The sequence below is a fragment of the Phaethon aethereus genome (assembly GCF_964289735.1).
Source record: "Phaethon aethereus genome assembly, chromosome: 1".
Lineage (NCBI taxonomy): Eukaryota > Metazoa > Chordata > Aves > Phaethontiformes > Phaethontidae > Phaethon > Phaethon aethereus.
The window spans coordinates 150,954,097-150,974,073 of NC_138575.1; positions in this window are offsets into that span (position 1 = coordinate 150,954,097).

A 19,977-nucleotide genomic window follows, 5' to 3' on the forward strand; every position below is an offset into this window, starting at 1 on the left:
ATGCACATACTCCCTTTGATTTTAATAGGCTTTGCATAAGTCAGAAATTACTGAAAATGAATAGCAGGAAAAAGAATCACCCTGTTTACATTTGTTGGGTTATATCCATAATAAACTTGTAAAAAATGAAAACAGTAGAAGACATTAAAACAGATCCAAATACTAACTTTATTTTAGAATTCAAGATGACCTCATTTCCTGCTCCAACATAAGTACGTGATGTCATGAACATCAGAAGACTTTTTCAAAACCTTTACTGAAAACATTCCTCTTCCCATCATCAAATACTTCATCTTGCTCTCCTCTTGCAGCTGTTCCTTCTAGAGACAAGTATCTTTGGGCAAGGAGTTACGAATACCAGAGTAGTCTGGAGCACAGCACCAGCTGGGACACCAAAGGATTACGGGTTGCTCTCAGGGGAACTGCTGGGTGGGAGGGGGTGGTGGGTCAGAAAAGTGTCCAGCCAAAGCAGAGTGCCCCAGGGGTCAGAAGCAAGGCCAAACACCACTCTTCCAAACAAAGATTTCTACCCTAACCTAGATTTTTCATTTCTAGTTAGACAGATGTTAGATTCTATTCTTACGGTGGAACTAGGGTACTTCACAGATGAAATCAAGCATGCGAAAGGGCTATCAGATTAGATCCTGATTCTCCGTTTCACCGAAGGAGAGCTGAGGAAAAGACAGACGGAGCGATTTGCCGGGGCAAGCAGAGCCCTAGGTGGAACCAGACCCCCCGTCCCGTTGAGAGGCCGCCCTTTCCTGCCCGGGACCTGGAAGAACCGTAGCCGTCATCAGGCACCTGCCAACGCCCTCCGCCTGCTTTTGCTCAGAGTGACGGGGCCCGGAGGACGGCGTGCGTGCTCCCCACCCCTCTGCAGGGAGCGTGATGTAGCTGACGCCATCCCCGGCTCCGGCACACCTGCAAAGGCTCATCGATCCGCTGCTCAGCTCTCTGAAAACTCAGAAATCTATTATCAGTGTGAGCGTGCGCTTATTGATCGGGTTACCTGCTTCTGCTCCCCGTGTGCACCTCATCGTACCCGCGTACGCGCACGCGCGCGCGTAAATATGCGCGCACGTATGCGTATAGGCAGGCACGCGCACACGGGTTGTTCGGATGTGTGTGTGTTAAAGGCTTTATTTTTTTGTTTTGTTTTGTTTTACAAAACTGCACATAAATAAAAAGAACGGACCTTCTCCGTGAAACGTGAGCGCAGAAACACTCACAAGTGGCCGAGAGCTGCTAAATAATTAATCAATAGAGCAGTGTGGCAGTTTGAAATGTAAATGTGATGGATGAAGGTGTGATGCTTGTCATCAAGCAGAAAATGATGTGACTGGAATGGATAACCCACTACCTGCTGACTGGCAAAAGCTTGGACACAAAGATAAAGTAAAGCCATCAGAAAGCAGCCCCAGCAACCCTTAATTCTTGCCTTTGACCCACAATTCACTTTCATTTCCCTGTCCCAGAAGAGATGTTTAAAAAAATGATGAAGAGAGATCTTGGGGTGGGAAAGGGGAGAGAAAAAAAACCATCTGAAGAAATGCTACCTGACAAGGCTGCGGGCTACGTTCTTGAGAACACCTTTCTTTTCTTTATGTTCCCCTTCTCCTGTTAAATAAAAATGCGGCTCCTTTTTTCCCTTTCCTTTCTTCCCAAACTCTCCCGAGCCGTTCCTGCAAGTGGTTCTGTGACTCGGGAGCTGACAACAGCCGCATGCAAAGGAACAAAGAACGAGAGTGACAATTCAGAGTGCACGCAGGTGAGAAAGACACCTTTTACTTATCAAACTAGGCTGCAAAAATGCTCTTTTTACTCAGCAAGCTAGAAATAGAGGTGATCTAACAAGGCACTGATCCAAATTCTTTATTTGTGCTGAGATGTAATGCTAACAGGATTTTTAGGTTGACTAGTAGTCTGTGGCCCTTCCGTTCAAGTAAAGAATCATTCTTCCGATTTGGAAAAAGGAAAATCCATATAATTACCGTATATTATGTGACAGGAAAATGCATGCCGTGATGGCAAAGGGTGACAGAAGATGTCCATCAAAAAATTAGTTTTCAGGGACTTCTGATACCAGTCATTGCATTCTCCCTGTGAGGAAACTCAACACAAGGGGATTCAACTCAATTCTCTGAATTTGAGAGAAATTAACTTTTGAAAAAAAAGAGATTTTGTACTTTTTTTTTTTTTCTATAGACATGCAAGCCTGAAAGTAGGATTTAAAATTTTGATGGCTCTTTCGCCCTGGAAGAGAGAAACCTATTTCTCACTACGTACCGTTTAGCAGGTTGTCTTTTTTTTTTTGCCTCTTTTGTTATCAAAACCCATTCTTTTCAGAAAGTGAAAAATGCCATGGTTTAGCATTAGATTTCCAAACTCCCCCAAAATATATATTAGCATATAACACCCACTAAAAGTTAAAGTTAAATATAGATATATAATAGTGTTTTGATACATGAAATAGATGTTTTACTATTCCTTAGATGTAAAATATACATACAAATAATCTCTTAAAATCTGGTCTTTTTTAAGACCTTTATACACATGTTTACCTCTGAAATGGCATAAAGAAGCAGCAGATCTCCAGGTGAACCGGCCAGTGTTTTCATACTTCCTCAATTGGTTATTTTCACTTGCTTTTTTTGTTTTATTTTTTAATCTTTATGTTACACCTATACAAAAGGCAGTGAGAAAACACATAAGTATTTATTAAAAAAAAAATGCCAAAATGAATTTTAGAAGTCAAGAATTAGAGCTTACACTAAAATAGAACCCTAGTTGGCCCAGTTGCATAGTAAATAATCTACTTTTAGTGTGGGACAGGTTACTGGTGTAACACCGCTGAAGAGGAATCTTTCCTGTAACTTGACTACTTGGATAAGCTTTAAGCAGGGTGCCAACTCTCTACGTGTACAGGGAATCACCATGCTTCACAGAAATATTTCCCATTTAGAATAAAAAAAAACTGTGGTCTGATAGGTAATTCAGCTTTAATTTTTTTTCTGGGGTGTTTTCAGATGTGTTTTCAGATTTGTACTTTGCGAGCTTGCTTCTAGCTCATGCCAAGCCACTCAGCTGTATATCTTTACCTACATGGCAGGTACATTCATATTAATTTTTAGTCCATTTGCACAGCTTCAGACATGCAATATCAAGTAAATAGGAATCGGACCCTAGAATCTGGAGCAATCTGGGGAAACTCGTCTGTGGGATGGAAGAATGATCCCACACTTTACATCTGGTGTTTCTGGTAGATGTTCATAGGTTTTGCAGCAGTAAAAAGGAATTTGGTCTAATGGTTCACAAAGATTGATGCTGAGTGTAAGCAACTGTTGTATCGCAGTAATGTAGCAATATTTATCACTACTAGGACTTCTATTCCCCCATGAAGTGCTGTAGAAGTGGAAAAGCACCATCCCAGGACTATGTTGTCACTAAGCTCATAGAAGTCCGTTTTTGTGCCATCAGTCTGTCTCAGCTACAGAGGGGCTTGCAATAGAGAAACGACAGATCAGGCTGCAAATGTGCAACAGCCATCCCCAGCCTCTGGGAGGGAGACCCACCTACTCAGGTCAGAGAGAGCTGTGTTGCACCCCGTCCTGTGCCCAGTCTGAAGGACCAGCTCGCTAGTACTGTGGGACATACCAGCACATGAGCCATGCACTATGCTATATAGCTGCCCACACGTGATGTAGAGGTGCCTACCAGCCTAGCAGTAGGAGCAGTGGTTCATTGAGTTAGGGGTTGTACAGCTACACTAGCAACTGGCCACTAGTTTCTAATACCATAAAAATATAGAGGTACCAGCATGACTTTGTTTTCTTCCTCCTTTAAATTTGCTGGGTACCTAGAGGAGAGGAACATAAAAAATGCCCTGACAAAGGCAGATCCGAGAACCTGTGTCTTAACCCCAACAGCAGCCACCAAGAGCTGGCTACAGAAGAGGAGAAGAGGTTGACCTGATAACAGAGTGCCCCAGACCACCCTCCCAGCCTCCAGCAACTTGGCACCTCAGGGACTTCCCGAGCTGAAAAATTTGCCCACTTCACTGTAGAGACGGTGGGTCAAATATGCAACGATGACTCTCCCGTACCAGCAGGCTTTGTTTCACTCCGAGTGTTACGCCAAACTACTTGTATATCATCATGAAGAATAACTGCATTTCCCAAGAGCTGATTTCCTATGGCACATTTTACTTAGATACTTTCTCAACACCCTTGCAAATATGCCATAGATCTAAAGCACAATCTCTTTTTCAAAATGAATGGGTCTGATTACAGGCGTATTCATTTTGTAAAAGGTACAAAAGGATACAAATGTGCCTTTCCATCTCATATAATGTCAAAGTAAGACCCTCTTGCCCTTTTATTTCAATCCTCGCAATTTGAAAATAAAAAAAATGACTTGATTATGTGTTTTTTACCATTAAGTGTATAATTGCTTTTGTGTTTTGACATTTAATTCCTCTTACCAAAATACATGGTAGGAATTAAAAGTCAAATCTTTTATGTATTTGATGTACAGATCCTTCTATGTATTTCAATAAGAGAAACAGAACAGTGAAACCTTAAAGCAGGTACAGTGAAGCCATCTGAAAATGAAGCCACTTTTTGTACTGGATATCTGACTGTGGCCCCAGTTCTCCTCTCCCTTATCTAGGTCGATGGCTTTTTGAAATTGTTGGAAGGTCTGAATGAAACAAAACCAAACAAAACCTCCAGGACTTGACCTTCAAAATAGAGCTGAGACTATATAGTGCCTCGTCAGGCAGATTTCGAGATTATGGTCCAGTCTGAAAATGGCTTTGAAAGCTGTAAGACAGGAGCTGGCCAGGAACTTGACTGTACTGACCTGGCATGGGATGGCAGTGGTGAGGAACACGGGTCTCAGCAGGGAGGGCAGGAGCAGCCAGGGCATCAGTGGGGTGTCCCAGCTGGCCCAAGGCCAGCAGGAGGGCTCTGGTATTGAAAGAGAAGTCGCAGGCCGGCGAGAAGATGTGGATGCATGCAAGGGGAGCTGGGTGTTGCTTATGGATGTTTCATGTGGTTTTAGTTTCCCCTTCATCTCAACTTTTCATGTGAAGTTTTTCCCAATTCATGTGCTGCCTTTCATTAAGGGCAGCACCCCTCTTTCCCTTTTACCACACTACCACTCCTTTTCCTCTCCCTCCTTTTCTTTCTGCTACAGGAACTTCTCTCCTTCCCTCTACTGCATTCTTCTCTCTCTTTCTCATATTTTTCATGTTTCTGCTTTTCCTCTGTTCTTCTATCTCCCTTTCACTACCCATGTCCTTTAACTGAATTCTCTTTCACTTTTCTTCTCTGTATGGCACGCCAAATTCTTCATCTTTACCTTAATTTCTGTTCATACTCACCCACGACCTATGTGCTGAGATTTCTTCTGGCTCTATTTTCTCCCACTGGTCACTCCACTGCAATTTATCCCCATCCAGTTAAGACTTAAAGTGATTTGACCCTACAGCCATAGCTGGGAGTACATAGTGCCATGAGATTCAGATTTACGGAGTCTAGCACTGTCTGAAAAAGTTTTCTGCAATCCGGGAAGTAGATGCTGGCCGGGAACTCCGACAGACTGCGCGTGGGGCAGCCTGAGCCAGGAATGGTAGTGGCAGGCAGTAACAGTAAATGAGAGCTCAGCGATGTTCTTCCCAGTGTTAATATTCTCACCTACAAACCCTGTCTTGCCTTCACTACCAATAGCAACGCCACTTCATACCCGATAGCAAAAACTGCTGCTCTAGGTGAATGCACTCTTGGAGTCAGGTTCATGCTGTCTTTCTCCTTCTCCCAAAGCTGGGGGCACAATTTTCTTTCTTTCACCTCATGAAAGAAACCTTTAGTGGAGGTAAATGACAATACACAAGGTAACCAAAAAAAAAGAAGTAAAGGGAGCAGGAAACCGTTGCATCAAGAAGCAGCAAGACGGAGGGAGAGAGACAGCTGAGTGCATCTCCCCACAACAGCTGTAGTGTCACCATATCTCGAGGAGACACACTCAGTTTCCCATAACGAAAGCAGCTTGCGCTGCGTGGATGCCAAGTGCATGGATGCTAGAAGCTGTCTCCCTTTGGCCATCACGCGTTTGCACTTTGCAGGGGGAAGGAGACAGCTAGGGGCTGCTCCAGCCCAGCCATGGCTTTCGAGGGCCTCCTTTGCCAGCATCCCTGCTGTATCCTACTGCTGATAGGATTGTGAGCGTGAAGCCCTTTTCGGGTATGTGGCAAGGATATGTTTAGACACACACAGATGAATACACACGCATGCACTTGCACTTTTTTTCCCACCGGTGTTTGCACATGAAAAAGATTGCAAATTAAAAATTAAAAGGGAATGGGAAGCCCACAGCAAGTAAATCACATAATCGGCCCCAGCCTGTACCCCGAGGAGAGGCAGTAGGTAAGACTTACAACAAGGAAATGGAGCTCATGCCATTTTTGCTAAATGACTAACTGCAAGTAATAAAAGTAGTAGATTTATACCTGTGTGGTCCAGTCTTTGAAGAAGTCTCTTGACTAAAGCTTAAGATCAGGCATCCAGAATATCTGGAGCTTGCTCTCGTGGGTAGCTATTTTACCCGCAAGGTGGGTGTCATTTGAAAAATCTGTACCTTTTCTCAAGGGTTCTGCTTCACAGTTTCAGGATAGTAATCAACTCAAGGAGACACTTCAAAGTTAAACACTTTTTTTTAAATAATCATGCAACCCTGAAATGGGGAGGTGCAAGATAGGTGCAAATTATTGCTTTCTTACAGCTCAGGGTGACCAAAGTCTTCAACAGGTCACCTTGGATGTTACAGTTCTTCAGAACACACTTGCATACAGGCAAGAATATTAACTAATGCTTCTCACAGCAGATTCTCTGTTCATGCTGGTTACAGAATGGCTTTGGGGTCATTCATGCTGCCCTTTAAAATATTTTTTTATGGCAATAATGTCAAACAACTACAGAATTTACTGCTGCTTTGCCTGAAAGGGAGCTGTTTCTCAGAATGGGGAACTTCGGGAAGATGTTTTCACTCAGCTGGAAGCTTTATGGGGCAGATTTCATACATGGTCCAGAAGTAAATGTCAGCTCCCTTGAGATTTTGGAGCTCGATGTGTGTTCAGCCCCAGAAATCAGGTGATGAACCAGAACTTCAGACTCTCAGAAACCAAACACTTTGTGCTTCTGAGAGGTTGGGTTTGTTTTCATTTTTTCTCCATTTTTTTTCCTTTTTCTTTAATTTTGATGAATGATGTTTTGTTTTGCAGCGAGTTTTAATGTGTGTCGCTGTGGAACAATTTCAATTGTCGAAAACAACAACAACAAAAAGCAATATTTCAATATTTCTCAAGAAAAGGCTTCAAAGGTTTCAGATCTTTTTAAAATGTTTCTGCTTTATTTTGACGTGGCATAAAAGTTTTGTATGCATTCTCGCATCTGCTATTGTGACAGCTGTATTTAATGAGTGCAAAATGATCAGAAAAACATCCTTTACTGTGGGTTGCCATTGCCAGTAGATGACAGGAGGGAGGCAGTACTGTAATAAGAGAAGCGATGAAGTAGTTCATACTACTACTGATGAGGTATTTCTAACTCAAATGCCTAGGTATGCCTTTTGAAAATAATGCATTGGTCACATTACCTGATAGTTTCATCAGATTTTGTTTCCGAGTGTGTTTTGAAATAAAATTGCGCATCCTTCGCCTCAGGTCATTAAGCGATTGGTAGCAACATATTATTTGTGGATAACACAGTCAGTTTCCCTAAGATGAAGAAGAAAAGGTCCTAGTCTTGTCTATAAACACCAGCCTTTCCATCAAATTGATATTAAGCATGAAATGCAGATCCACAGATATGCTAGAAATGAAACATTAGACAATACATTTGCTTTCTATTTTATATGCATATTTAATATCAGAGTACTTTAGTCCAAATTGGAGACAGTGTAAAAATAAATCTAAATGGATTTGAAAGGCAGGGTACTTCTTTTTTCAAAGCTTTGTCGTTGCTGACTTCCTCTGGTGACTGTTAGCTTATCATGCCTTTGTACAGGAGATCTAAGTATTTCGTCCTCTCTTGTGCCTCCATATGGTACCATTTCCCAGATAGTCTTCCTTTGGTCGCAAGATGACAGTGAGAATGGATTGTCAAACTGGACCACTACGAGAATTTACTCTGGGGGAGAAAAGCCTCTGGGTGTTTAGAAACTTTACTGTAAGTTATATTTGATTGACTTATCCTACTGCTGACAAATAATTAGGTCAGTAATTAATTTCAAAATGCAGATGTACTGCAGGCCTTCATGTTTTAAGAAATTCCCTTTGTCTTTAGTTTTTACTTGCGTTAAAGTCTTAATGGATTTAGTTGGGTGAAGGAACAAAATTATGTTTTCTAATGCTTTATTTACTAGGTTGAATTGGACATTTTTAGCAAATATTGACTGCAAATGTTTGTTCAGAAATTATCATGTGTGATGGAGTTTAATGGAATAAGAAAACAGCAGAGTAATGATGAACCACTCATTTAAGAATATATATGTTTTCACACTTCTGCTGCAAAATATTTATCTACCTTCATGGATTAGGAACAGAAAGACAAACCAGAGGGTCAGGAGCAGACCATGGTAGCAAAGTCATTAGCACCTGCTTAGAGCAGTCTAAGAAACCAGGGTATATGAGGAAGAAAACATGCTTAATATTGCTACAAGTGTGGCTCAAAGAAGCCTATCTACCAGCCTATCTCAGGGACTTTATTATTAAACAAACACAGATTAAAGGCTCAGTCCTTCCCAAGAGAAGCTCAAGGGAGTTTTCTGTTGACTTTAAAAGAGCGAGGCCCCTAAGTCTAAATCTAGGTTTTCTGTGATTAAAATCATGTACTTTTTTAGAAAATATTCAAAATATGCAGCTGTAAACAAACCCAACCAGCTAGCCTGATATAAAATCCAAATGAATTTACATAGGTGACAGATTTATATTAGAAAATCCTAACAGTTTATTTGTTTAATTGATTCAAGTCAAGAAGAAGAACATCCACTCTAGAATTGGGGGTTTTTTTCAAAATTTTTACTGACCTTAAGGTGAAGTGGATCATGATGGATCATGACAATGAAATGTCATTGGATCCATCCATGAAATGGATCATGACAAGCCACATTTTTTATGCTTAACTATGCAAACTGGTTTCGATGAAATAATGATAAAGAAAACAAAAAGTCAAGATTTTTTTTGGTGCAAAATGATACTTTTACATCACTTTTTTTTAAATTACTAATGCCAAAAATTACACCAAAAACCCAGAAAAAATACAAACATTGCATTTTTAAGAGATTTTCCTTTTGGAAGGAAAAACAACAGGAAAATTTTATGGGGTCAAAATTATGTGTCTCACCTACACAGATAAAGCTTGGTTTCCAATCTCCACCAAAGGATTACACCGAGGAATTTCTTTCCATCTTAAGCAGCATCTGAAGATCTTTGAAAGTTTCACCAGGTAGGATCGGGCAACACAAGGCTGAAGCTTTGTTCTGAATGAGGGAGAATCTCTTTCTTTCTCCCCAGAGCTATGGGAAAAAAAAATCAGAAATATAAACGGATACGAGAGGGCTAAGCTGTTGGGTGCTGTGTAGACAGAATTTTTCATGTAAGATACAGGCAGTGTTCGTGCTGCTCAGATGAGCACTGGCAGGGACCCTGTTAAAGCACCACATTTCAAGAAAGATGCAGCTGCCTTCAAGACTGTCTGAAGGAGAGGAATGAGAACGATCAGAAGTGTGGGAAATGTGACCTGCAAGGAAACCTGAACTGGGGTGGTTTCATCTCAAGAAGAAGAGAATCAGTGGACATAAACAACAAAGACTTCAAATTTGAAAAAGCCTTCTGCAAAGAGGCAGGGAAGAGTTTGTGCTTCAGGTCTATAGCGAAATGATGTAACAGCCTTATGTTAGAACAAGGGATATTCGGGTCAGACATTGGCAAAAACTTTCTGACAGTGAGGACATTGAAGCTGTGGAAGGGATTGTCTCTAGGGAGTCTGGACTCCCCCTCACTGAAGACCTTTGAGAACAGGCTGGGCAAACTACTTCCCAAAATAATGTGAATATAGTTTCTGACTGAAAGCAACACCTTAGCAGTTATTACACTGATATTTTTAATTGGCTTCAAGAAGCTGATGGAACTCCTTCTTTTGTGGTAGTATAAGATAAAATTTTAAATTAATCTAGGGCAAGAAACATACTATGAATGCCCAGCACAGCTGCCATTATGAGTGAGAGCAATTACAGATAGGGTATATCTGCAGAAGCAGGACAGATAGAATGGTCTGCTTGACCAAAGGTGAGCTCATTAAAATTAAAAATAAAAATAAAATAAAATAAAAGCTTTCAACGATCAGTAAGCTGGCATTAAATAAATACCATAAAATAAAAGAAGTCAATAAGACAGAAATTTATCATGGAAGTTGAGGTTTATCCAGCAGCTTTTAGGATCAGAGTCACTATGACTGTGACCAAGCAGAGAGATACGAGGCAAAACAATCTCAGATTCTGGTCCAACGTTGGTATAATAGCAATTTGGCAAAGATACATTCAATGCAACTGGAATAATGCAAGTTTAAGTTAGAATTATTATTTCTTCCAGGTAGTATCTGGTTTTTTGACCAAAAAAAAGTTCATATTAATAGAGCACTTCACTCTTAAATTCGGAAAAAACAAATAAATATCCCATAGGTCGTATTGTTTAAAAAATAAATCTTTCAAATCAGAATGATCTCTGCAGTCATCTGCAAAAGTGTTAAAGTACATACCAAGCTACAATGAATTTTAAAATATTGTCACACTATCAATTAGGACATTTCAAGATATTTTATTAATGCATTTGTATCTGTTTACATTGAAGCAACAACACTAAATACTCTAGCTGCTTTACAAAAGCCTTCTGCTGGCTTCCCTTCTTTTGGATGCTTGTGTGCTATTGTTCTCTCATCTCAAACAGGGAACGGCACATGAACGACACAGAACGAACGTCTGTCTCTCTTTCTGTCATCCTTGGGAACAGTGGGATTTTCCTTATCCTGCAGAATGGTGACTGAGGGCTGCCTTGCAGGGATCAGAGAGGCACTTCCCTTGGGATTGCCAGGCAATGGCATAGGCCTGCCGAGTATTTGTTCATCCTGTCATCCACTCTGAAGGGCGTAATCCCAAGGAAATCAGTGGGGAGTTTTAATATGGACTTTGAAGGCGAGATATGCCTAAGAATATAAAGGTGATTAAAAAATTATTTTACCGAAACCCTCTCAGCAATATGGGGGTTTTCTTTGAATAAGAAACCAAAATAAAAATGCTTTTCTGTGTTTTTCGTAAATATCAGATGAAAAATCTTAGACTTTTCTTATGGCCCAGAGCACATTTGACATACAGCTGCAAATGGTTGTTTTCAACTTCAGGTAAACTTGTTACACTAAATTTTCCCAGTGGTGTCGTTTGTATCCCGAGTGTTGTTTTGAAGTTGGCCCAATTCTTTTCTCACATGATTTCAACTCCAGTGAGGCTTGATTCTGTGCACATAAACAGTGGTGCAACAACTGCCGCCTTCTAAATAAGTGGAATTCACAAGCTTTACAAAAAAGCTTGACTTGATAAACTTTTTAGAAACCCTCTTATCTAACATTCTGCTTTGATAAAGTTTTCTCTTTGGCATAGTATGGCAATGTAAAAGGTCCCTGTTTTGTATAACACGGCAGAGGCAGACTCCACAGATTGTCCAGTGTCATCTCAAAGCACGTATCCCACTCATGCCCTGCAGCAGCCCCACAGGCTTTCTTTGGGTGTCCCCCAGCTGCTTGGGCCCCGGGCGCTTGGCATCCCTCAGTTTCAGGGTCCAAAAGCAGACACAGACTCCAAAGGACCCCTGCCTTTCTGAACATGCTCTCAGCAGAGTGAGGAGCAAACGGGTAGCTTATCGTTCTCGAAAAAACCCCTTCAGCACTCCAAAAACCCCACTGTAAGTGTCATAAACACTGGCATCAGCATCCTTTATATACCTACCACTGAAGGTGCTGAAGAGGAACAGGGAGGGGAAAGATGCCTTAAATCAGACGGGACACTTTGCTTTGATGAGGAATAGTATAACCACACACAAGAGCCAACCAGCAAAGAAGCAAGAGTAGGGAAATAAACACAGGGGAATTCATTACCTGGAACTCACGTACACTGTTTTGGGAAAGGAGGTGAGGGGAGCAGCTCCTTTTCCCTCAGAAAACAAATATTGCAGCACCATCATCCTCATAGCAAACAAGTATGAAACCTTGGGAGCAATTACCTTAGTGCTTCTCTCCACCACCCAAGCCAGCCACCCATGTCAACTGAGCCAGTTAGAGAATTTCAACTGGCAAAAGGAAAAAAAAAACAAAAAACAAAAACAAAAAACAAATCTCACACTCCCCAGCTGCAGGCATCGTGGAAAATTGCCTCAGGCCCCACACATGTGACTTCACAGCAAAACCTAGAGCCAGCCCTGAGGGGTCTGGTACAGAGAGCAAAGTAATGTGACTGTGATTAGGACATGTGGAAATTAGAAGGCCTCTTGTTTTAAGAAGGTGAGTTATCTACTGAGCCTACTCTACACTTCTTTCAACTGTAATGTGGTGAACAAAGGCTGTCTGTAGAAGATGTCATATTTCTCTACCCAGCCGATGTCACTTAGAGCTTTTTATGCTAGACTGGTTTTAAAAACTTCAATTTAAACCAACATGAAAGGTCCTTAAACAGTAAATAGCATATTATATCAAAAACAAATAGATTAAAAAGTGAACATCCATAGGCAGTATATTTCTTTCCAGAAGAGTTTCACTTTCCACACTAACTGAAACTGTAAGACTGGCAGATCTGGGCCAGAGGTTTGTAATGGGCCTTTTACTTTTTTTTTTTCTTCCCTCTCCAGTGATAAATAATCAGTTTTAGAAAATTGATAAAAAGAGACAAGAATAAAAAGTGAGTATGACACATTTATGAGACGGATTTTTCATCTGTTTCTTAAATACAGCACCTTTATTTCAGACCGTATTAAAAAAGAGATGGGAGAGCCACCCAATTTATGTTGTGCTGCAGTAGTGAATACATATGAATATATGGAATATAGCCTGGGAGAGCAAGAACATTCACAAAAAAATCCTGACAGGTTGAAAAAAGTTATGTTATCGTTCAAGAGTCATTTATTTAAAAGAGAAAAATAAAAAACAGGCCACATGACTACAGACAGCAGAGGATAAAAACACATTGTTTCCAGACAAACCCCCCATCAAAGACTTATGACTGGGGATTCTGAAGTCAGAATATCTTCATATTTTAAATTTCCATGAGCACTTTCAAGAAAGCTGGAGTTTTGCTATATGACTTGCTACACGCCTTCCACTACTGATTGATAACAAGAAGTAGCATTAGCAGTATTTTTCCCCCATCATTCCTCCGAAGCTAACGGAGTCGAGGATTTGTTACTTGATCTAATGGCAATAGCTTTCCAATAGACATGCACAGAATCATTGATTAGTTTGTCCTCTCCTTGTTTGCGTTGGAACACTGTTCAATTTACACCAATTAAAGAATGCTTGGTTTGTGTATTGAAGAATAATTAAGGGATGGAATTCCCTATAGGCTACTAAAAATGACATCTGACTGGAATGGTGATTACAGCATGAAGGCAGCATTAGTATTTAAATAGTTTGACTGCTATATAAAATCATTACAGCATCTCACCATGAAAAAGAGCATTAGTTAATTTTGCCTATAACAAAATTAGTTGTATGTATTTGCCTGGTCACTTTAAGTAAATTTGACAAGCCTAATCTTAAAGCAAGCGTTCCAGGTTTGGCGGAAGGAGCAGATAGAGCACTGTTTAAAGTAATCATCATGATAGATATGTATATAATCTTCAACCAAAATACAAATATGCACAAATGAATAGCAGAGCTTTGCCAGAGCAGCTCAGATCAAATTTAAACATTAAAAACACATCAGTGGCTGAAACTGAAAATCCAAGGGTAACTGGCATGTTAATTGCACAACAATCAATGTTTCACAAACTGTAAATACACAAGAAATCCTTACGTGTCCACCATGGTGGCTCTCCAGCTTTTAACACCCTTTCCAGCACTGCATGGAACAAGGCATCATGGGGAGCAAACAGGCACGGTGGATGGAAGTAGTCATCCCTGCAAGTAGGACTCCCTTATGAAATAGCCTAAAGAATTAAAAGAATTGGAGTAGCCTAGCACATCCACGCAACACTTCCTTTAGACTTCTTTGGAGTACAAGGTGGAGGAGAGGTTCATTCTTGAACATACATTTGAGGAAAGAGGGCTTCTTATCTTCTATTTAACTTTCTCCTGTGCATATTAAATTCTACCTCCTAGACTTAGATTACAGTATCTACAGTAGTGATCTTTCCGAAATGTGACAGTAACATTCCTGTAACATAAACCGCTCGGGGCCATTCCTGGAGTGCATTTACCTTCCCATAGCCTACTTAAATAGAGTGTGTTTGTTTTACTAAACTTAGATACTGTAGTATATTTTATAAGGTCATCCGCTTGCTTCAAGACCTCACATTGCAACTACTATCCTTCCTATGAGAATTTATGCAGTTCCGCTTGAGGGTTGTCAACACCCTCTTTAATTCATTAAAGAGTTCTCTGTGAAGGAACATAAGACTTTTCCATCTAAGCCTCCAAGGGGAATGAGACTTATTAGCATGTCTACAATGTGCAATGCACAACTGTGTTAAGGATGCCCGAGCTCCCAAGCCCAAGTTCCAAATGAGGTGATACATCTGCACAGCACAATATAGCCTTATTCGTGTGGCCCAGCAACCCTGGCCAACCTGCAGCACCTTTTTGCAGATCAAATTAGTCTTTGGCGCCGTGATGTTCTCATGACCATGCCTGGTTCTACCAGTCGCTTATGGGTATCTTCACTGTACCGTATTCCACCGCATGGATCTCCTCTAAAACTAGGGTTGGGACAGTACACTTCATCAGAAAGTACAACCACTGACTTTCCATGGGGTTTTGTTCCAACATTTAAAAAGTCTTCTGTTCTGACTTTTGTTTTCATGTTGCAAAAGTAGTTCTTGTTTCTGTACTAGACCTCCTGTTGGGATCTCCCACTATAATCTGCCTAACTAGACCTTGGGCTTTCAGGAGTGAGACTAACGCTTCCTTTCAATGAATAATCTTCTTTTGCAGCAGGGCTGATATAAGGGTGTATTCTTCCCTCCACCCATGAGAAGAATGTCCATTAATTTCAGCAGAAACTCTCCATGCAGAAAAGGGAGAACTGTGCCCTGGGGAACATTCATGGAAGATTAATGGTGAGGAGAGAAAAGTGATACAGTACAGGCAGAACAAAATCAGAGCCCACCACACAAATAAAACCGGACAAGGGTTCATTTTTTAAAAGTCAGTCAGAACGGCAGGAAGGCTTTGAAAAAATCAGGGCTGTTTCAGTGCACTTTTGCATACATTGGCTTTCAGGAGACATGAATAGAAAACTAACAGTAACTCTTTTTTCATACCTCCTTTCACAGGTCTCACTGGCAAAGAAGGATTTAGCACTTAATTCCTGTACTTTTATGTGGCAAATTAGGAATTTGCACCTTAAAAGGAAATTGCTTTTCAAACTCCCATAAATTCTGGATTTTATTTTTTTAAATGGTGGAAAACATTGCCTACCTTCATCCCAACACATAATAAATAGCACCCTCCATTACTTCTCCTCAGAAAGGTGTAGGAAAGTAGACCTGGCCAAAGAGAGGTGTTTATCATTCTTTCTGAGAGTCTAAGGGTCTAGAGCGTGTCCTTAACCATTTCATCTCCTTGGCACTTTTTAGTTTAAACCCACACATTGCTTTCTTCATCAAAATCAAATGTCTGTTGAGAAAAATATTGAACTTGAGGCTTGGTCGCTGATGAAGCAGGGCCCAGTGACACTGAATAGCCCAGACCAAAACTGGAATGTGAACAGAGTTGCAATGTGTTTTATTTTTCATTTTAACATCGGCTAAGAATAAAATCCCTACACCATTTTTGCCCTCATTTTAGGTAATGACTGGTTGGTTTGCATCTGCACTGAGGGCAGGAGGAGGTTGGTGAAGCAGACTGGCACAGCACAAGAGCGTGCAGCAGGCAGCGGTTGGTGACTTTCCAGGAGAAAGCACTGAAGGTGTGGCTGGTTCTGCTGGCCGCAACACAAGGTCCCTTCTCTCGGAGGCTTGAGCGCGAGGTGATGCCCACCGGCATGGGACAAAGGACATGATCAGAGCACCTCTAAAGTGCTCTTCTTCATGAAGACAAGGCAAGACTGAAAGACAAGGAAGCCTGACCCAGTGAAGAAGCGTACTCTCACAAGTGGCACTACACTGGCAACCGTGGCTGTCAGCAAAACACCCCCCATTCTGACTGTCAACACCCAAGTGAAGATAAGCTTACAAAAAGATTAGTACACGTGCTGACTTGATTTATTTTTGAGTCATTTTTGGCCCAGTTTCTTCCTCTCCGCGCTCCCTAGAACAACAAAAGGCCAGAGGCAGGTGTCAGGATGGCACTGATTTTTCTCATTTAATCTGTGAGGCACCGTAAAAAACAATCAATGGTCATGGAGCATGCTGTGGATTTGTCTAAACATAAGTGACTCAAATACTAACATGTGAATTTAGTAAAGTTAGTCTGTGGAGCGGAGATAAATTACAGCAGCAATTGAAGTTGAATGTGATATAGAAATCCAACCAACAGAAGACTGTCTGGAAACAATTATTGAGAAAGCTGCTGACCCTCTATTTCTTTAAAGAGTTAAACATTTGGATTGGTTAGCTGGCAGCCGCAATAATAGGCATATGCTCTAATCTTTGATCCATAGATGAATTTGCGACTCTCTGTATGAGAAGCAGATCACATAGATTTGCATATTTTTAAGGATCTATAAGGGAGAAAAAGAAAAACAAAAACTGTTCTTCCAAGATGACACTTTGAGATCACACAGAGTGTCAGGGGTCCCCCCAAGTACAGTAATGTTCAGAGCCAGTTGCAAGACTCACAGATTTTATAAGTGGCCCTAAACGGTGACATTCACATTTGAAGTTTAATCAAAATTCCTTCTAGAACAGAGAATTTCAAGCCGAGGTTGCATCATAACTCTTCACAGAGGCATGTAGGTCTGTCATTAAGATCTCATTTCCACATCCAAATTCATGTCAGAACTTTCCTAAAATCTGAAAAAGTCCAGAGGTAACAGATAAATTAGAAAATGTTTTGTAACCAAATGAGAAACTGTTGTCCAGACTCAAATGCACGAGCAAGTAACAAATTTCTGCCAAGGTCTTGGCATCATCTTAGTTTTGGCAAAACTTTCCAGTGTTGATGAAAATTCTGCACATAAGACAACTATGAATCATCCCATGGGTAGAATGGATGCTAACCAAATAATTTTGTTTGTGTTCAAGCTTCATTTCTTGCACATCTCTCTTTTCAACACCAACAGAAAGTTGTTTACTAATCACTCATTTTGCCTCAACAATCGTGACTACACCACAGGAGATTTCCTCCACTTGGTAGTATTCCCCCAGAAAGTAGCTCCTCCTGACAGAAGTAAGCAGTATACTGACTACTGTGAAATGAAGAGGTAATCATCCCTGCAAATGTTCTCAGTTGTGGGATGTTTCAATATAGTCTTGACTCAATTTGAAAGGAACTCCTGTCACTTTATAATAAGCTTTCTCTTCTGGTTCGCCTACAGAACACTGCTTGATATCCACAAAGAAGATTATTGTTATTTGTTACTATTGTTATTTGCCTATGGATATTTCTTTTACGTCCCAAACAAAAATATGGATTACTGCATGGGACTATGCAGATATGTGCACGGAAGGCATGCAAAGAAGGCACTCTCCGAAAAATGTTCTGTCTAACTTTCTTACAGTTCCATGCAGTAAGCCATATGGGGGCATGGAGAAATGGTAGAGAAGGTAGACTAGAAGCCTGATTGACACAGGAGGCAGTGCTTCCAGGCACTATCTATCTACCTTGTCCTGTGGGCAGGCAAGGCTTTGCAAAGTCCTGGCAAAAATCCCATGAAGAGGAGAGGAAGGTGATGCACATTCCTGGATAAAGTGTAGTATGAAGGTACGGTGATGCAATGGTATTCGGACAGGTTCTTTTGAGAGTGATCAGACCATCGGCACGTGAACCAGAACCTGAGCCAGCAACAGTGGCTTCAGTATCTTAAAGATGGAGGGAGGGAATAGAGAAAGAGAATAACATACAACTTTTAATGAGAAAAATTAATTGGTGATGCAGAGTTTTTCAGAAGGTACCAGCCTGTGCCCTGACAGTGTACACATTCCACGCAGACTCCAAAAGTAACCCAAGGCTAAGCTTTGCTATTTTTTGCACCTTGCCAACGGCATCAGCAATAAGAGGTGCTCCTCTGTCACCAGTGGGGCCATGTAACTGGCTTTTCAAATGCTGGAAGCATGATGAAAATAAAGGGCCAAGACTTGCTTTGCTTCATTATTAAGATTGTTGTCTTCCTTTCACTAACATGAACAGATGTTTTTCTTCCCGTGTTTTGTACAGCTTTGTGTGTCTCTTCCTAAAGGTCTCTGAAAGATTTCTGTTCTCTTAGAAACTTACTTTTTAGCAGGTTGTATAGCCTGCTTGTTTTGTGAGAAGGCAGGGTGCAAAAATACAAAACCAGAAATTGGTTTAAGAGTATGATTTCAATTACTTCACTTAGTTATTTCTAACCATATTTTATAAATATCCACACATTATAGTTGTCTGGCCATTGAGATGATACTTTCAAACCGATTTGAAAATGTATTGTGATATATTGTGTCAGTGTAATATTATAACTGTACAAAATTGGCTATATCAGTTAGAAGAAACTGCTTAAAAGCTGCCTCTCTATAGTGTATTCTTTGTACCTTAACTTTGTACTGCACTACAAGGCCATTCACTGAGATTTTGCTCATGCACTGTTAAGTGCGATCCTAGCATGTCACTACATACAGTCAAAATATTGAAAGATAAAATGAGAACACATATAGGTGATGAAAAAGAAACCAAGCAAGCAGCATTTCTCTTTACATTGTGCAAAGCAGAAAATCTGAAAATCATTTCAGTGAAAACAGGTTAGAAGTGGGATGTTTGGGAGGCATCGTCATTACTGTAGACTGCAGTAAAATATATATCTATCTCAAGTCAGAATAACACTAAATAAACTTAAATTTAAAACGGCAATGAACCAAGACATTAGCAATGGGATAATGTCACCTTAGTGGTTTGGTCTAAGACAACTGAGTACTCTCCTTCTGTAGTCAAGAGAGAGAAATTCCACTGGTAATTTACTATGGCCATCTGAGATGCCATCCTAAAATGTCCACATGAAGTGGTTGAACTGAGTGAGATCTGGAGGTGCCACCTGCAGAGGACAGAGAAAGAAAAAGAGTCATCTGAGACTAGATAGCTAATTCTCAGATAGCTACAGTAAGGTGTAATCAATCCTGGCCCGTATGTGAATTACCAAACTTTAGGAAATTAAGGACCCAATTAATTTCTAAGACTTTTTTTCCATTTGTTTAAACAGGTGTGTTAGGGATGAGCGTGACTGTTTGTATCTTGATATAGATTTAATAGACTGGACTTTGACTGACAGCTCTGGAGTTACGGATCTTGAGACATATTTAACATCGGCCTACAAAGGTTAGGAAGTTCAGGGTCTTTTGTCTAACTCCCAAAAGCCAATGAGAAAGTAGAGCTGTTTGGTGTCAGATTTTTTCTTCTCTTCAAGTAAGAAAGTTAGTGAAATAAGGATATCCTGAAAGCTAAGACAACCTCAACAACAGCAGAATTACTTTTCTCATTGATGGATGAAACTATGGAACAGATTTCAGATATAGTTTCCGTATCTGTGAATTTG